A 15,473-nucleotide genomic window follows, 5' to 3' on the forward strand; every position below is an offset into this window, starting at 1 on the left:
TAGTGAATACTGGGTCCAGTACAGGGTGCAAAGGAGAGACAATGGAAAAGCCTCATTCCCAGTGCTATGATAGTGAATACTGGGTCCAGTACAGGGTGCAAAGGAGAGACAATGGAAAAGCCTCATTCCCAGTGCTATGATAGTGAATACTGGGACTGGGTCCAGTACAGGGTGCAGAGGAGAGACAATGGAAAAGCCTCATTCCCAGTGCTATGATAGTGAATACTGGGTCCAGTACAGGGTGCAAAGGAGAGACAATGGAAAAGCCTCATTCCCAGTGCTATGATAGTGAATACTGGGTCCAGTACAGGGTGCAAAGGAGAGACAATGGAAAAGCCTCATTCCCAGTGCTATGATAGTGAATACTGGGTCCAGTACAGGGTGCAAAGGAGAGACAATGGAAAAGCCTCATTCCCAGTGCTATGATAGTGAATACTGGGTCCAGTACAGGGTGCAAAGGAGAGACAATGGAAAAACCTAATTCTCAGCACATTCACAACCTCTTTTATTATTTTGTTCTTCCACCGAAGCAGTCAAACGGAAATTCACACATGAAGTGTGTTTTAATGTTGTTTAGCAATGTAGCAGAAATCCTCAAAAAAAATTGATTCAAACCCCAGCACTCCTACAATAATATTCCTTGCTTCTGAGCTAATCAATACACAAGAACAGAGAGTATCTTTTTACAGCAGCCTCACAGAGGATCCCCAGCGGTGGCTTAAGGTGATGGCAGTCCTTAATGACTTAATCCCAGGTTCAGTCTCTCTGGCCGTGGTCCTGCTGGCCCTGGATCTCTGTGTTCTCTCTCTCTGTGTTCTTTCTCTCTGTGTTCTTTCTCTCTGAGCCCAATGCTGACCTCACTGTTTGGTTTCACAGGGTCTCCAGGGGCCCGTGGGGCTTCGGCGGGGCCTTTACTGCAGGGCGTGCAGAAATGCTGACGCGCAGGCCCTGGATCCACGGGGGAGCGCCGGCCCGGCTCCTGTTACAGGTGGGTTTAGTCACACTCCCCTGATTTATGTGTGGAACGGTAGCAAGGGGAGAGCAAGGATTCCGGAATCAGAATATTGCCCATTAAACTCCCCTCTTCTCCGCTCCCCCTGTCAATGGATTTCACCATTTTCACAGAGCACACTGACAGACACACATTCATACACATACTCTCACTCGTGCTCACACACACACGCAAGCAAAACACGCACGCATGCACTTTCATAAACATCTCAGGGAGGTGACCGTGTCACTTGAACACCCTGGCATTACATGTTGGATCGCGGGTAAGATGCTTATCTGACATCACATCATGTCAAAATACAACAACACACATCACCAAAACATGAGACCACATGCCAATGCAAATACTATTATGGTCCACTTTTGGGGTATGGGATGCTTGGTTGCACCATTGGTCTGATACCGCCTGTCAGTATGTGGCAACAAATGGCTGTGTTTCTAAGCATCAGTAACGGCATTGTCAGGAATGTGACACCTAGTCACAGGACCCCTACAAACTTCAGATGTGATCTTTATTTAAAGTATGATGAATATCACAAATGTTACTTTGCTTTGCTGGCGTGTGTTCATCTAAGATCACAGTTACTATGATAGACTGCAACATAGATGCACAGAGGCTTTATTGAGGCAGGTATCTGAATGATAATGACCATCCTGACAAAGGGGATATACATTGAGTGTACAAAACATTAAGAACACCTGCTCTTTCTATGACGGGTGAATCCAGGTGAACTATATGATTCCTTATTGATGTCACTTGTTAAATCCACTTCAATCAGTCTAGATGAAGTCAAATAAAGGTTAAATAAATAAATATAGATGAAGGGGAGGAGACAGGTCAAAGACAGATTTTTAAGAGACATTGAATGTGTATGTGTGCCATTCAGAGGGTGAATGAGCAAGACAAAAAATATGAACGGGGTATGGTAGTGGGTGCCAGGCGCACTGGTTTGTGTCAAGTACTGCAACGCTGCTGGGTTTTTCACGCTCAACAGTTTAACGCATGTGTCAAGAATGATCCACCACCGAAAGGACATCCAGCCAACTCGACACAACTGTGGGAAGCATTGCAGGCAGTCAACATGGGCCAACATCCCTGTGGAATGCTTTCGACACCTTGTAGAGTCCATGCCCCGACAAGTTGAGGCTGTTGTGAGGGCAAAAGGGGGGTATTAGGAAAGTGTTCCTTATGCTTGGTATACTCCGTGTGTTTTCATATGAGACCACACAACAGGATCCTGGGTGTGTGGCAGGTCGTTTGTAAAGCCAGCGCTTGTTGTAGCTGACATTTGCATGGGTGGTGCTGCAGTTCGTTTGTTGTTTCACACTGTTTAGCGTTGATGGGGTGGAGGACCACCACTCAGGCTCTAGGCTGACCCTCAGTGCTCGGGGCAGGGAGACAGGTGGAGTGCCCCCCCCCCCCCCCCACACACACACCACACTTCCAGAATGGGAGGCCATCCAGAAACCTCCAGCAGACTACCCTGTCGAGGTGGATTAGGCAAAGATCACAACGACTCAGAGTTACGAGGGACAACGGCATGCAACAAGCCTGTGCCGTAATAACTTAGATGTTTTGTGTTCAGTTTTATAGATAAATATTTACTTTATTCTAAGAGGGGCAAAATCTGAATGGTAGCTTTGACATTAGCTTCAATGTAGGTGGTTTTAGCATCTTACTGCTAACAGAGACATAAGGGCGCTGCACACCCCTGTGGTGAATGTTGAACCACAGACACCTAGCATAAACAATGCTTAACCTGGGCTGTGTTTTATCCCCATGCCCACCCACAGTTTACAACAGCGGGGCGCTGAAACCGTAGCGCGAGCTAGGGTCCATCTGTAGCCACCCCCGTTAACTTGCTAATCAGCGTGCCCGCTCATCACGGGCCCTGGCTCCAACACACTGGGAAGAACCTCCTCTGGGCCCCTCTCCCTGGCTCCAACCGCATTATCAAAACACAAACCCAGTCCTCTCCTCCTCCTACGAATATACATCGTTTCAATAGTGCATCAACACACTGCCAGTGCAAGCGATGAAAGACAACACTCCTCTGTCTGTGTGAGTACATTTTCTGGGTTCTAACTTGCTAATCAGCGTGCCCACTCATCACAGGCCCTGGCTCCAACACACTGGGAAGAACCTCCTCTGGGCCCCTCTCCCTGGCTCCAACCGCATTATCAAAACACAAACCCAGTAACATTAAGCTACGAACATACATTGTTTCAATAGTGCATCAACACACTGCCAGTGCAAGCGATGAAAGACAACACTCCTCTGTCTGTGTGAGTACATTTTCTGGGTTCAGACATTGTTTTTATGAGACAGAGCTAAAGAGATTTGTAGCACCCTGGTCAGTTGACATTCTTAGTGAGTGAGGAGTTCATTTGGGGGGAATGCTTGTGTTTTAGTCATCTCTTCACGGTTCTCACATGAAGAAGTAATGAGGGTCAGGGAGAGGATGAGACATAGGAGGGATTGGAGCGGTCTGGAGTGCCCCTGTTGTGCTCTCAGTTTGGACACACTGACGCCCCAGACAGACTGCTTGTATATCACTGTTTTGGACCTACGCCTTTCAGAGGAACACCACAGAGGAATGTGCATCTCCACACTGGAAACATGTAGTCTGTGTAGGAATGGAGAATTGACCATTTAAATATGTTTTATTGTCAAATACACCGGATAAGTGCAATTGTCTCTTTGCCAATTCTAACTCCTGGTCTTGAGTTACGTTTTCTAAAAAGACAGGGTTATGGTTTAAGATCTTAAGATTCCTGTGGAGTGAATTTGCGATTCTTCAAAAATGTATACAATTATAATATTACCTACTTTCATGGCTAGTTAATCATTGTACTTTTATTCCAAGTGACCCATCACTCATACAAGAGTCACAACAAACAGATTCAAAGAGGGTTGTGAAGATGTTGTTATTGAACCCTGTGATGTCATCTCACCGTGTGGTCCCCAATAACAACCTCCTGAAGAGAGGTTTCTGACTGCCGCACAGCTAGCCTCTTCTCACATACTACCCACTGTGCAAAAACTGGTTGAATCAACGTTGCTTCCACGTCACTTCAACCCCAAAAATTGGAAGGTGGTAAACTGATAGAATTTTGAAAAAAGTCATCAACGTAAGGGAATTTCACCTTTTTATCGCCCAGCTTTTTACCTAAATCCAATGACATGGTGACATTTTTTGTTGATTTCACCATGAATTCACATTAGTTGATAACTCAACAAAATGTAAATCAAAACTAGATGTTGAACTGATGTCTGTGCCCAGTGGGTAGCTACCACTATGATCCCAGAGGATCAGGTGGTAGTAGAAGAATACAATCTCAGACAACCTACACTATCTTTCAAAAGTTTGGGGCAGAGTTCCTCTGTCCAGTGTCTGTGTTCTTTTGCCCATCTTAATATTTTATTTTTATTGGCCAGTCTAAGATATGGCTTTTTCTTTGCAACTCTGTCTAGAAGGCCAGCATCCCAGCGTTGCCTCTTCACTGTTGACGTTGAGACTGGTGTTTTTCGGGTACTATTTAATGAAGCTGCCAGTTGAGGACTTGTGAGGCATCTGTTTCTCAAACTCAACAGTCTAATGTACTTGTCGTCTTGCTCAGTTGTGCACCGGGGCCTCCCACTCCTCTTTCTATTCTGGTTAGGGCCAGTTTGCTCTGTTCTGTGAAGGGAGTAGTACACAGCGTTGTACGAGATCTTCAGTTTCTTGGCAATTTCTCTCATGGAATAGCCTTCATTTCTCAGAACAAGAATAGACTGATGAGTTTCAGAACAAAGTTCTTTGTTTCTAGACATTTTGAGCCTGTAATCGAAACCACAAAGAAGGCTAGTTTTATTGCTTCTTTAATCAGAACAACAGTTTTCAGCTGTGCTAACATAATTGCAAAAGTATTTTGTAATTATCAATTAGCCTTTTAAAATGATAAACTTGGATTAGCTAACACAACGTGCCATTGGAACACAAAAGTGATGGTTGCTGATAATGGGTCGCTGTACCCATGTAGATATTCCATAAAAAATCTGCCGTTTCCAGCTACAATAGTCATTTACAACATTAACAAGGTCTACCCTGTATTTCTGATCAATTTGATGTTATTTTAATGGACAAAAAAAAGCTTTTCTTTCAAAAACAAGGACATTTCTAAGTGACCCCAACTTCTGAACGATTGTGTATATCAAAAACTCAACCATCTTCTATGTCTACCTTCATTCTCTTTATAATATTACCCCATTGATTTTACCAAACCAAACATGATGAATGAAAATGAAACATATCTTATTTGATCATTTAATTAGGATACAACTGGATTGAATCATAACTGTCTCCTTATGCTGCAACTGAAACTGGGTAACAATTTGGCTCGATCATTGAGGGACCCTATTCAATAATTCCCAAAGGGGGGGGGTTAAAGGGGCAGGAGGGCAACCTGTGTCAACACACTGGGGTCGTGCTGGGTTCAAGCCCCGAGAACCTGTGGGCAGGTCCTCTCCTCCTCCTTTTTTTGCCCTCTCCTGCTCCTCATTAGATTTCAGCTTGACCGGCCTATATACATACAGCCCACTGGGCCAGTCCCGCCCTCCTCCAATCCCTCCCTCTGCCCCTGACATACAGTATAGAGGAGTGATTGACGCACACAATGTCAAATCAGCACCTTTGACCTTTCTCTACAGTACGAAGACACTCTTTGAAGATGTTGCAATAGAGAGGAGACATCTGAAGGACCCTCAGACTGGTCTTACCTCATCCGCAGCGACAGGTTATGTGACATTTTGCCAATGTACGGAAGGTGAGATCTTTCAGTATGAATCATAGAGTCCAGAATGCACGGAATTCCAAGGCCTTACCCTGCATGACACACGAGCGATCATAGAAATGATTTGCACCCATCTCCTGCTCTATATCACCTCCAACCGTCCTCGTTCACTGTGGCGGTGAAGCTAGGGTTACATGTCAAATAACACAGCATTCTGATCAGCTTACCATACAGAGACATAGACCATCTGCCTAATTGAGACAGTGCTAGAGGAAGAATGGTTTTATGTCGGAGTTGAAACGACCTCCTGAAAAAAAAGATGCATACCTGGGATATTGGGTCCAGCACTATACCATACCCCTTTAAAATATGGGACTTCTCTCTTTCCCATATCATTGCTCAGGAACACTGAGTCTGCTATCTGACTCACTTCTCTGTTGATTCTTCATTGAGGGCTTGATTCATGCTCTGGAACCAATAGAGATGAAGTGGCCTTTTAAACAGGCCAGCACACAGTCTTCTCAGCAGATGAACTCCTATTGATTTATCGAGATTTACCTCAGCTAAGAAAACAGCTGGCACAGGGAAAAATATCAGAGTTTGGCAAGGCATAAATCCAACAGAAGAAACCTGGCTCATTTGTTAAAAAGGATGCCTATTGCTGTAAAGGAGCAGATAGTTCTAGAATTACCCGGCGTGATAAGGCCAGTGAGAAATACCTCTACATCGCACAGAAACGTTACATCATTCACCAATTCTCTACAGAAGAGTTTAATGAGAGTGTAAAACTCGCTTGTTAAAATAAAACACAGTTAAATGAATCGGTCTTATTAACATCCAACACATGCGGCAGACTACTCTCTCTCTCTCTTTCTCAGTATCTATCTCTCACACTCCTCAGTCACTTCCTCTCTGTCCTCGGTCACTGCCTCTCCTCTCGCCCAAAAACCAAAAAATGCAAAAAACGAAGTGCTGTCAAACAAAAGCATTAGAATAGCTCCCATAATGTCAGCCCCTGGCACAGACACTTCCCCAGTGAGTCTCGATTGTGGGCTTAGGCAGCACCATCATTCCCTCCCTGGTGCCTCCTGGCTGGATGTGTACATAGTCAGAACTATGTCGGGTCACACAGTAGTTTCCCCTGTGGATGGAGGCTGTATTAGACCCAGCTGTGGCTGTGTTAGGTGAGCCGGTGGGCCTTGTGTGTAATGATGTTACATGGCTGCTATCTAACAGATGTTTCCTCTCCTCCTCCTCTCTCTCTCTCTCTTTCTTTTCCTCATTCTGACGTGCTGACTAGGTCTCCCTTTCCTCCCCTGACGATCCTTCCGCACCTTGCTCCTCGGTGAGACCGGAACCTTCCACTGCCGGCTCACGGGGTGGGCTCCGCTTGACTCATGGTGTTATAAGAGGGGTCGTGACCCGGTCGTATGACTGCTTCCTGTTGTAGTTGAAGAGGTCTTTCGAGGCCTGGGGTGATCTCAGGAGATACTACATCCGGTGGTTGAGGGCCTGTCTCAGTAAAAGATATACATCAGTTGAACAGTAGCTGTTCTGGGACGAAGGGAGAGAGGGAAACAGAGAAAGTGGTGTTATTTATTGCTATGAGGGCCAGAGGGAGGTCGTGAAAGAGATGAGTTCACTTCATATAGAAAAGACTGAATACATTTTTAAAAAACACTTTCATGAACTAACACTCACACTTGACTCCCCACCCCTTTACTAGCTCTGACTTTGCTGATAATGCTTTCATCTTTAGATAGCTAACTATAAGTCCCTCGGGATAAGAGTGTCTGCTAAATGACTAACATGTAAATATAAGAAAAGAGAACTGGTGGTCATTTGGGTGTTCTGGATGAATGCCAGGAGGACTCTACTCTAACCCTAACCCTATGCTTTTAAAGTTCTGATACTGCTGTTCTCACAGACTATTACCTGGAGAGCTAGTTCCATGATCACCGATGTGAACAATAGTTCATATAGCCAGTGAAGACAAGCCCATGATACTAGCAAAGGAGAACAAACCACTGAAGGACTCTTATATTGGGTTATGGTTTGAATAGCTTAAAGTGTCACTCCAGTTACCTGGGGGAGGGGCTTTCCTATTTTGTTCTCTATTGCTCCTCCATTGTTCCTCGAGTAAGGGGGGAGGCAGTTGACAATGTGACTTCCCATTGGACCAACTCCTTGAAGTTTGCAGTTGTCTTAAACACACATTTGCGCAAAACTTTTTTTTGACCCTTTAGTGTGTGTACTTTACTTTCTTTATACTTTGGATATTACAACAGGACAAGTAAAAAAAATCACTGAAGGATGTCTTTAAAGGGGAACTGCATCCACTGATTTGGCCTAGTTTTTTTTGGCTTGCTCCTCAATAAATGCTGGCGGCCATGACAGAAGCCAAACTTGGGGGTGTGGTTTGACGTGGGTGTTTCTTGGGTGTGTCCTTGCCACCACCAAGACACACCGATCTGCCAAAAACTTTCCCACAGCCCCCCATACCCCACTCAATCACAACAAACAAACCTTCTGCAGGTTGATTTCAATAACTACAGGCAGATGTATGGTGAGATGCCGAAGGAAGCTTTGACTAGATCAGTCGCCTACAGAATAATATGAGAAAAATGCATTTGCTAAATTTATGTAGATTCTAAACTAAGTGTTTTGATGACTTTGAAATGTAGTAACAGGTCCACGTAGAATAAACAACCATTTACATAATACCATAGAATCAGTGTTCTGTTAATATAACAATGTGAACCTTTCATCTTTCATTGTTATTCCCAGCCGATATAGATACTATGCCTGTTGGCATTTTGTCTGGTGGTAATGGGGCTGCCTTGGCAAACATGTCAGAGTGGTCATGACTTCCTGTGTGGTGTCCCGTATACTACAGGAGTTTCCAGATCCTGGTGCAGAATACACAGGTTTTCTCCCACCCCATATTGACTGATACCATTCAATTCAATAATAAAAAAGACAATACAAGTAAAAGTAATATTCTATTGCCAGGTCTCTCTTCATTCAGGGACATCAGTTCAGTATCAAGCCCGTTTCTCAGTCTGGACTTCCTCACATCATCAAGTCTCCATGTACTGACTCCATACATGTAACCGCATAGCTTCCGTCCCTCTCCTCGCCCCTACCTGGGCTCGAACCAGCCACCCTCAAAGCATCATTACCCATTACCCTCGCTCCACAAAAGCAGCGGCCCTTGCAGAGCAAGGGGAACAACTACTTCAGGTCTCAGAGCGAGTGACGTCACCCGATTGAAACGCCATTAGCGCACACCACCGCTAACTAGCTAGCCATTTCACATCGGTTACACATACATACAGTCACTGTTATGTTACCAATGGCAGTTAGGGATAGGTGATATCTGATATACAGACATAATCTATGTTGAAGTTTGAACAGGTCAGATTAAACCTACACAATTATGGTCTCCCCATGTACGACCATTGGTGAGCAGACAAGAAGTGAGGCTGGAGGTGAGTTCTTTGCCAGCGTCCCATTGGTAGGCATAGCAGCGTAGATCAGCACCTGACCCCTTATCAAAAGATACTGATCGATCAAACACTTTGCTTTATCTTGGCCAGGTCGCAGTTGCAAATGAGAACTTGTTCTCAACTAGCCTACCTGGTTAAATAATGGTGAAATAAAAAAATAAAAAACACAAACACTGAATACATTATCAATGGTGGTTATGATTAGCTTGGTGGAACCAACCTGATCCCTGCACTCACCTTTCTATTTAACTTCAGATGTGAAGGTAATTCTATGTTTTACAGATGTAGACTGACTGGCTCAGGATTGTATTAGATTCAGGCTGATGACGCTATCACACCAACTGTGACATGTTTTGCTATATCCCTGGGTTGGTTTGAGTTTGTTGCTGCTAGTTTGTACACTGCTGTAGTCAGAAATTAGTTGTCTAGTACCACAATATGTATTTTTTTCCCCTAGACATGGGTTGCACCTAATGTGGCTGTTTCATCTGAATTACACTAACTTAGATATGCATGGAAATACGATGACATTGCTAAAGTATGAACATAATTTGTAGGAAACAACTTTGCCATATTACGATGTTGTCAAATTTACTTTAGAGAGATGGCAATGTTATCATTACTGTTACTAGCAAAGTTTGTCAAAAATAACTAGCAATGCTAATGTTAGCATGCTAAAATACGGTGGTCCCTTCAATCTTAGTTAGCTGGCTAAAGTTATACTGCATTTAAAGTTAATCTGGCGACATCACAATCATGACAAAAGATTTTCCTACTAATTATTTGCTGTCTTTTGAAATGTTATCATGTTTCCAAGCCAAATCTGAGTTGTATTGAGGTAGGCTAACGTTAGCCAGCTAGCTAACGCTAGCGATGATAGTGATAACGATTATCAAAACATACACAACCAGATAACCAGCTGTCTAGCTACCAGTATACTCGCCACCACTGGGGACCAACGGACTCCAACCACCTATTCCGCATTATAGAGTCCTTCGGAAAGTGCATGCAAACTAGTTGGCTGTGCATCCTGATGGAAGCATTCATTGCATGGTCAATTCGTATAGGGCTTTTCAGGCTAAAATATCTGTGATCTTTCAACGCGTTGGGGGCAATGAAACAACGGAACCCCATTCAATGAAATGAAGCGAAGTGGGCAGAGGGGCCATTTGCATGTGGAGCCTGGTAAAGGGGGGCATGATTTGTTAACATAATTGTAATCCAAAACCAACCTTAATTTACTTGTTGTGACACACTAAACGTATCCTATTACACACTGTAGTCAAGTTTGACACCAGAATAAATGTTTCTGACTCATATTGATGCCACATAAGCATAGAGATTAGTTGGTTTTTAGTAGAGGGTCTTTAATGTCATTTTCAAACAATTGTTATTCAAACACCTTTCCAACCTGATGGGAATTTAAGTGTTCTTTATTTTTCCTGTGAATGACAGTTCTGACCTCGACATGGCCTACCGACAACTGCCATGCGCCGATTTAGGCTTATTTTTAAATCAGGAGCAGTCGGAGCTGATGGGACAAGGATGGGGTATCAGCGTCCCCAGAGGTCTTATAAATCTGAGCAGTTTACTGGACGGGAAAAATGGGCCCGCTCTCCGTCACCAAACTCTGCCTAATCCCAGCACTTCCTCTCCTCCGCTCCTCTCCCCCTGCCCACGGTGTAATGCATTTTCTGTAACTAACAGCCGTTGTTTCCCGATTGTCACGCTCCCATCCCTTTCTCCAGGAATGTGTATGTCTGTGTGTGTATGCAGGAGGGGAGAAGAGGGGCCATTGGTCTCTGGGGCACAGGGCTCTCTTCTAGCCTTGGAGCCATGGACACCGAGGCCAGAGTGAGAGAGAGACAGAGAGAGAAGATGGGGGGGGGGGGGCAGGGTGAGAGGTAGGAGGGGAGGAGAGAGAGAGAGAGAGAGAGAGAGAGGGAGGCTAGGAGCTGGCAGAGTATCTGGATAAGCCATTACTTTTTACACCACAAACCTCCTCTCCCCCTCCTCCACCTACCCCTCCTCCCTCCATCCCCAGCTCTGTGATGACTCTGGCAGGCATGGTGCTGTAACTGGGCCCCGTCACGCCTAGCCCCCCCTCTTTCCTGGTTGAACAACCACCTCAGCGAAAGAGGAACACTTGGGTGTCAAGTCCTCTCCTGCTGGCATCATCCGGTGCCTTTCAACAGCCTTTAGGGCGTTTAATTAAGCATGTCCCTTATCTGCCCAGAGCCTGACAGACACAGAGCCTCAGGACCTGCAGGTATACAGTACTGTAGGCACAACAGCACACCATGAGGACTTCCTGCAGTTAACCCTAAATACCATTCTGATGATTTGATGTCAGTTTCTCCCATGTGTTCCCATTATCCTCAATCATTATGTGAGCATGCTACTGTCATCATGTTTGCGTTTAAAAACAGCAATTCTTTCAGATCAGTGTTTTCCAGTTCTCTGTGCTAAAAGCTCTTGTCTTAGTGTGGTGCTGGTGGCAGGATATTCTGTCTGTGTGGAGTGTAGTCCAGTCAGTATGTTATGTCTACAGAGGGCCTGAGCAGCCCTGGTGCTTTAGGGGATCATCACAGGTCCAGGCCTCTCTGTCCCGCCAGCCCAGGGGTTGGGGGTGATTCTGGGTGTACGGGGCACCCTGTGACCCTCAGCCTGGGTCGGGTGTCAGGGGCTCGCACTCTGGGGACACAACCTGACCCCAGTCTCATTTCACATGGGGCTCCACTCCAAGGCCACGTTCAGTGCCACGACACTGCCCAGACCGTGTGTGTGTTTGAGAGAGAGAGAGAGAGAGAGAGCGATAGAGAGGGCCGTTAATGGGAGACAAAAGCTGAGCGGTGTGAGCGCAGTGGGACTAATTCTACTTTAGTTCAAGTCTAGGGGTAAATACATTGGGAATGAGTCAAGGCTGGCGAGCCAAAGTGTGACTAATTGCTCAGGGTCAATAACTCCGGGCCTGATTCTGGCTGGTTTCAGACCCAAAAACACTCCGACGTGCTGGTGTGAGAATGGGAGGGCAGGCCTCTTTGTCTGGAACAAAACAGTCAAGATGAATCAATCATCGGCTCAACATTCTGTTCTGGCTCTATTGTTCAAAAGCCCACTAAAAATGATTTCTTTGGTGATTCTGGGTGAAGGCGAGTGGAGTAAGGAACCATATGAAGGGAGCTACAATTTTCCTGATGGAGGCCAGGGCTCAGGCAGGTCTGTGGGCGCAAATGCTATTCAACCACAGGTGGTTGCTGCCTTTTCAGCCAAGTGCTTATTTTTTTAGCACAGAATAGTGTGTTCCTTCACAAAAGCCAAGGCCAAAAGAAGAAAATGCCAACTACTCTGCTCTAAAAAAGGCAAATCATTGTGAAAATGTTCCATGCCTGTGAACATTTTCCATGCCTGTGTTTCAGGAAGCTCCACACAGGTATGATCCGACACGGCTTACCGAATCACAATAGCCTGCTCTAACAGAAAATGTAAAAAAGGACATCTGCTTTGTCTGTTCCACCCAGTAAATAAGTGTTCAGTGCTGTTGTACCCTGGCTGAACAAAGCCTCCCCCTCTCCTCTTGTACATTTTAGTCATTTATCCAGAGCGACTTACAGGAGCAATTATGGTTAAGTGCTTTTCCCAAGGGATTTTTCACCTAGTCAGCTCGGGAATTTGAACCAGCAGCCTTTCGATTACTGGCCCAATGCGCTTAACCGCTGGGATACCGGCTGCCCCCTGCTACTTCTCTCCCTCCCCCTCAGCGACAGTCTGATAGGGGCTAGGGAGAGAGCGACAGGAGCTAAGGAGGGAGCGTGGCACAGTCCCTCATTAACACTCCCAAGCCCAAACAGTGGCGTGTCGCTTGGCTAAGCTACATTTCCTCTCCAGCCAACCCAGCATCTGTTTGTGCGTGCTACTGTCCTCTTATCCCAGGCTCTCTGACACCTTGCTCGATCAATTGTTATTTACTCACCCAGGGCAAAGAACCCTAAAGGGGAAGTGAGAAAAGGAAAGAGGGGAGAAATGCTAATGACTATCCTCTCTCTTCAAAGTAGGCTACTGATAGAGAAAGTGTGTGTGTGTTTGGGGGGGGGGGGGGGGGGGGGGGGTTAGTGTGATGACAAAATGCATCCTGGACCAACACCTCTATTGTTTGTGTGATTAGTGGAGGTAGAATGAGGTGTGAATAGAGGAAAGCCAGGTGCACCAGTGTGAGTACAAGTGTTTAGTACCCCCATGTGGTCCACACTACCTCAACAAGGCCTCATCATAAATGACATCATTTGGACACGCCAACGGTTTTACCTAACAAGGTGAATGATTAAATATCATTACAAATTCTACAATTCTCAACGTAAATATTCTAAAATTCCCATTGCATCCCAATCCCATCCCAAAAGGTTTACAGCTACTGTATATTACCGTGGGTTCTCTCTGTTCTGATGTCAACGACCAGGGCCAGATAGGGCTGTAGAGGAGAGGTTAGGGCCAGGGATCCAGGAGCAGAGAGTAAACAACAGGGGCAGTGGGCCTCCCTGCTGGGTTGATTGTTAGAGTGCAGTAAATAGGCCTGCTCATTGCCTAGACAGAGACAGCACATCTGGGGCTCAGCTCAACACTGCTCACCTGGGCATCTGCACTGGTTGGTACACACTTTAGATAGAGGCAGCAGCAGAACAAACATAATTTACAGTTCAGTAAAAAGACTGCACAGGATGTATCATAACCAGGGACTGAAAACAGAGAGGTAGCCCTACACCTTCGGTATATGTTTACCAGCTATTTTTAAATCAGGATCACCTTTTGCTCTGTTGTGCTTCAAGGTCAACCAGCCACAGATGTTACAGCTTCTCCTGCAAATGTGTTAATGAACAAAACCAGAAGGCCCCAATGACACCCTGGGCACAGGAATCAAACAATCGCACATGCAGTACACTGCTCCTTCCAAAAGTGAGTATTTTTTATCTGCACAGGCACAATGTTTGTGGTCTTTGTTCATCACCAGACAGAGAAATCCATGGTCAACCCATGTCTGTCTATCTGTTGACCATAGTAGAGATTGTATCCAATTTAACTGACTTTTAGGAGCAGCAATATTCTGATCTATTGATTGATACATTTTTCCATCACCAAAACTCCTTATGGATAGCTGACAGTTTCCCCGCGAGGGCCTCATGCTGAGGAAATCAAGTTGTGAGTGAATAGATGATCAGAGAAATTGAGTTTAATGAACAGAAGAACCTTGTGCTGTGTGGAACAGGCAAAACTTTGCCTCGGATTTGAGCTGTAAACGCGTTTGTACCATTGGATTCGTACTTTGTCACACAGCACTCTCTGCTGGTGAAAAGGGAGCAGTTGAAATCCGAGAAATTGAGGTTAGGTATCAAGAAATCTGCACCTGTCCAATCCATTCCACAACTAGTATCAAATCTAGAAACATGTTGCAAACAGGAGAGAGGACATTAATATTACTGGAGGTAGGACGTTTTTCTTCTCTCCTCCACCTAGTCCTAGAATGAATAACAGACTGAGCACTGAACAAAGGACAAGACAACCTAGTCCATTCAAAATAAATGTATTTAACTTGGCAAGTCAGTTAAGAACAAATTCCTATTTACAATTACGACCTACCCCGGACGACGCTGGGCCAATTGTGCGTCGCACTATGGGACGCCCAATTATGTCCGGTTGTGATTTAGCCTGGAATCAAACCAGGGTCTGTAGTGATGCCTCTAACACTGAGATACCGCTGTGCCAATCCGCTGTGCCACTCGGGAGCCTACTATAGGCGTTTACAATAAAAGTACACTGAACAAAAATATAAACACAACATGCAACAATTCCAATGATTTTACTCAGTTACAGTTCATATAAGTAAATCAGTCAATTTAAATAAATTCATTAGGCCCTAATCTATGGATATCACATGACTAGGCAGGGCGTACATAGTCCCTCCCACAAAAGGGCTTTATTAGTCTGAAATACACCCGTTTCATCAGCTGTCCAGGTGGCTGGTCTCAAGACGATCCCGCAGGTGAAGAAGCAGGAAGTGGTCTGTGGTTGAGGCCAGTTGGACATAGTGCCAAACTCTCTAAAACGACATTGGAGGCAGCTTATGGTAGATAAATTAACATTCAATTCTCTAGCAATAGTCCTGGTGGACATTCCTGCAGTCAGCAT

This window comes from Oncorhynchus clarkii, chromosome 21, assembly GCF_045791955.1.
Source record: "Oncorhynchus clarkii lewisi isolate Uvic-CL-2024 chromosome 21, UVic_Ocla_1.0, whole genome shotgun sequence".
Taxonomy (NCBI): domain Eukaryota; kingdom Metazoa; phylum Chordata; class Actinopteri; order Salmoniformes; family Salmonidae; genus Oncorhynchus; species Oncorhynchus clarkii.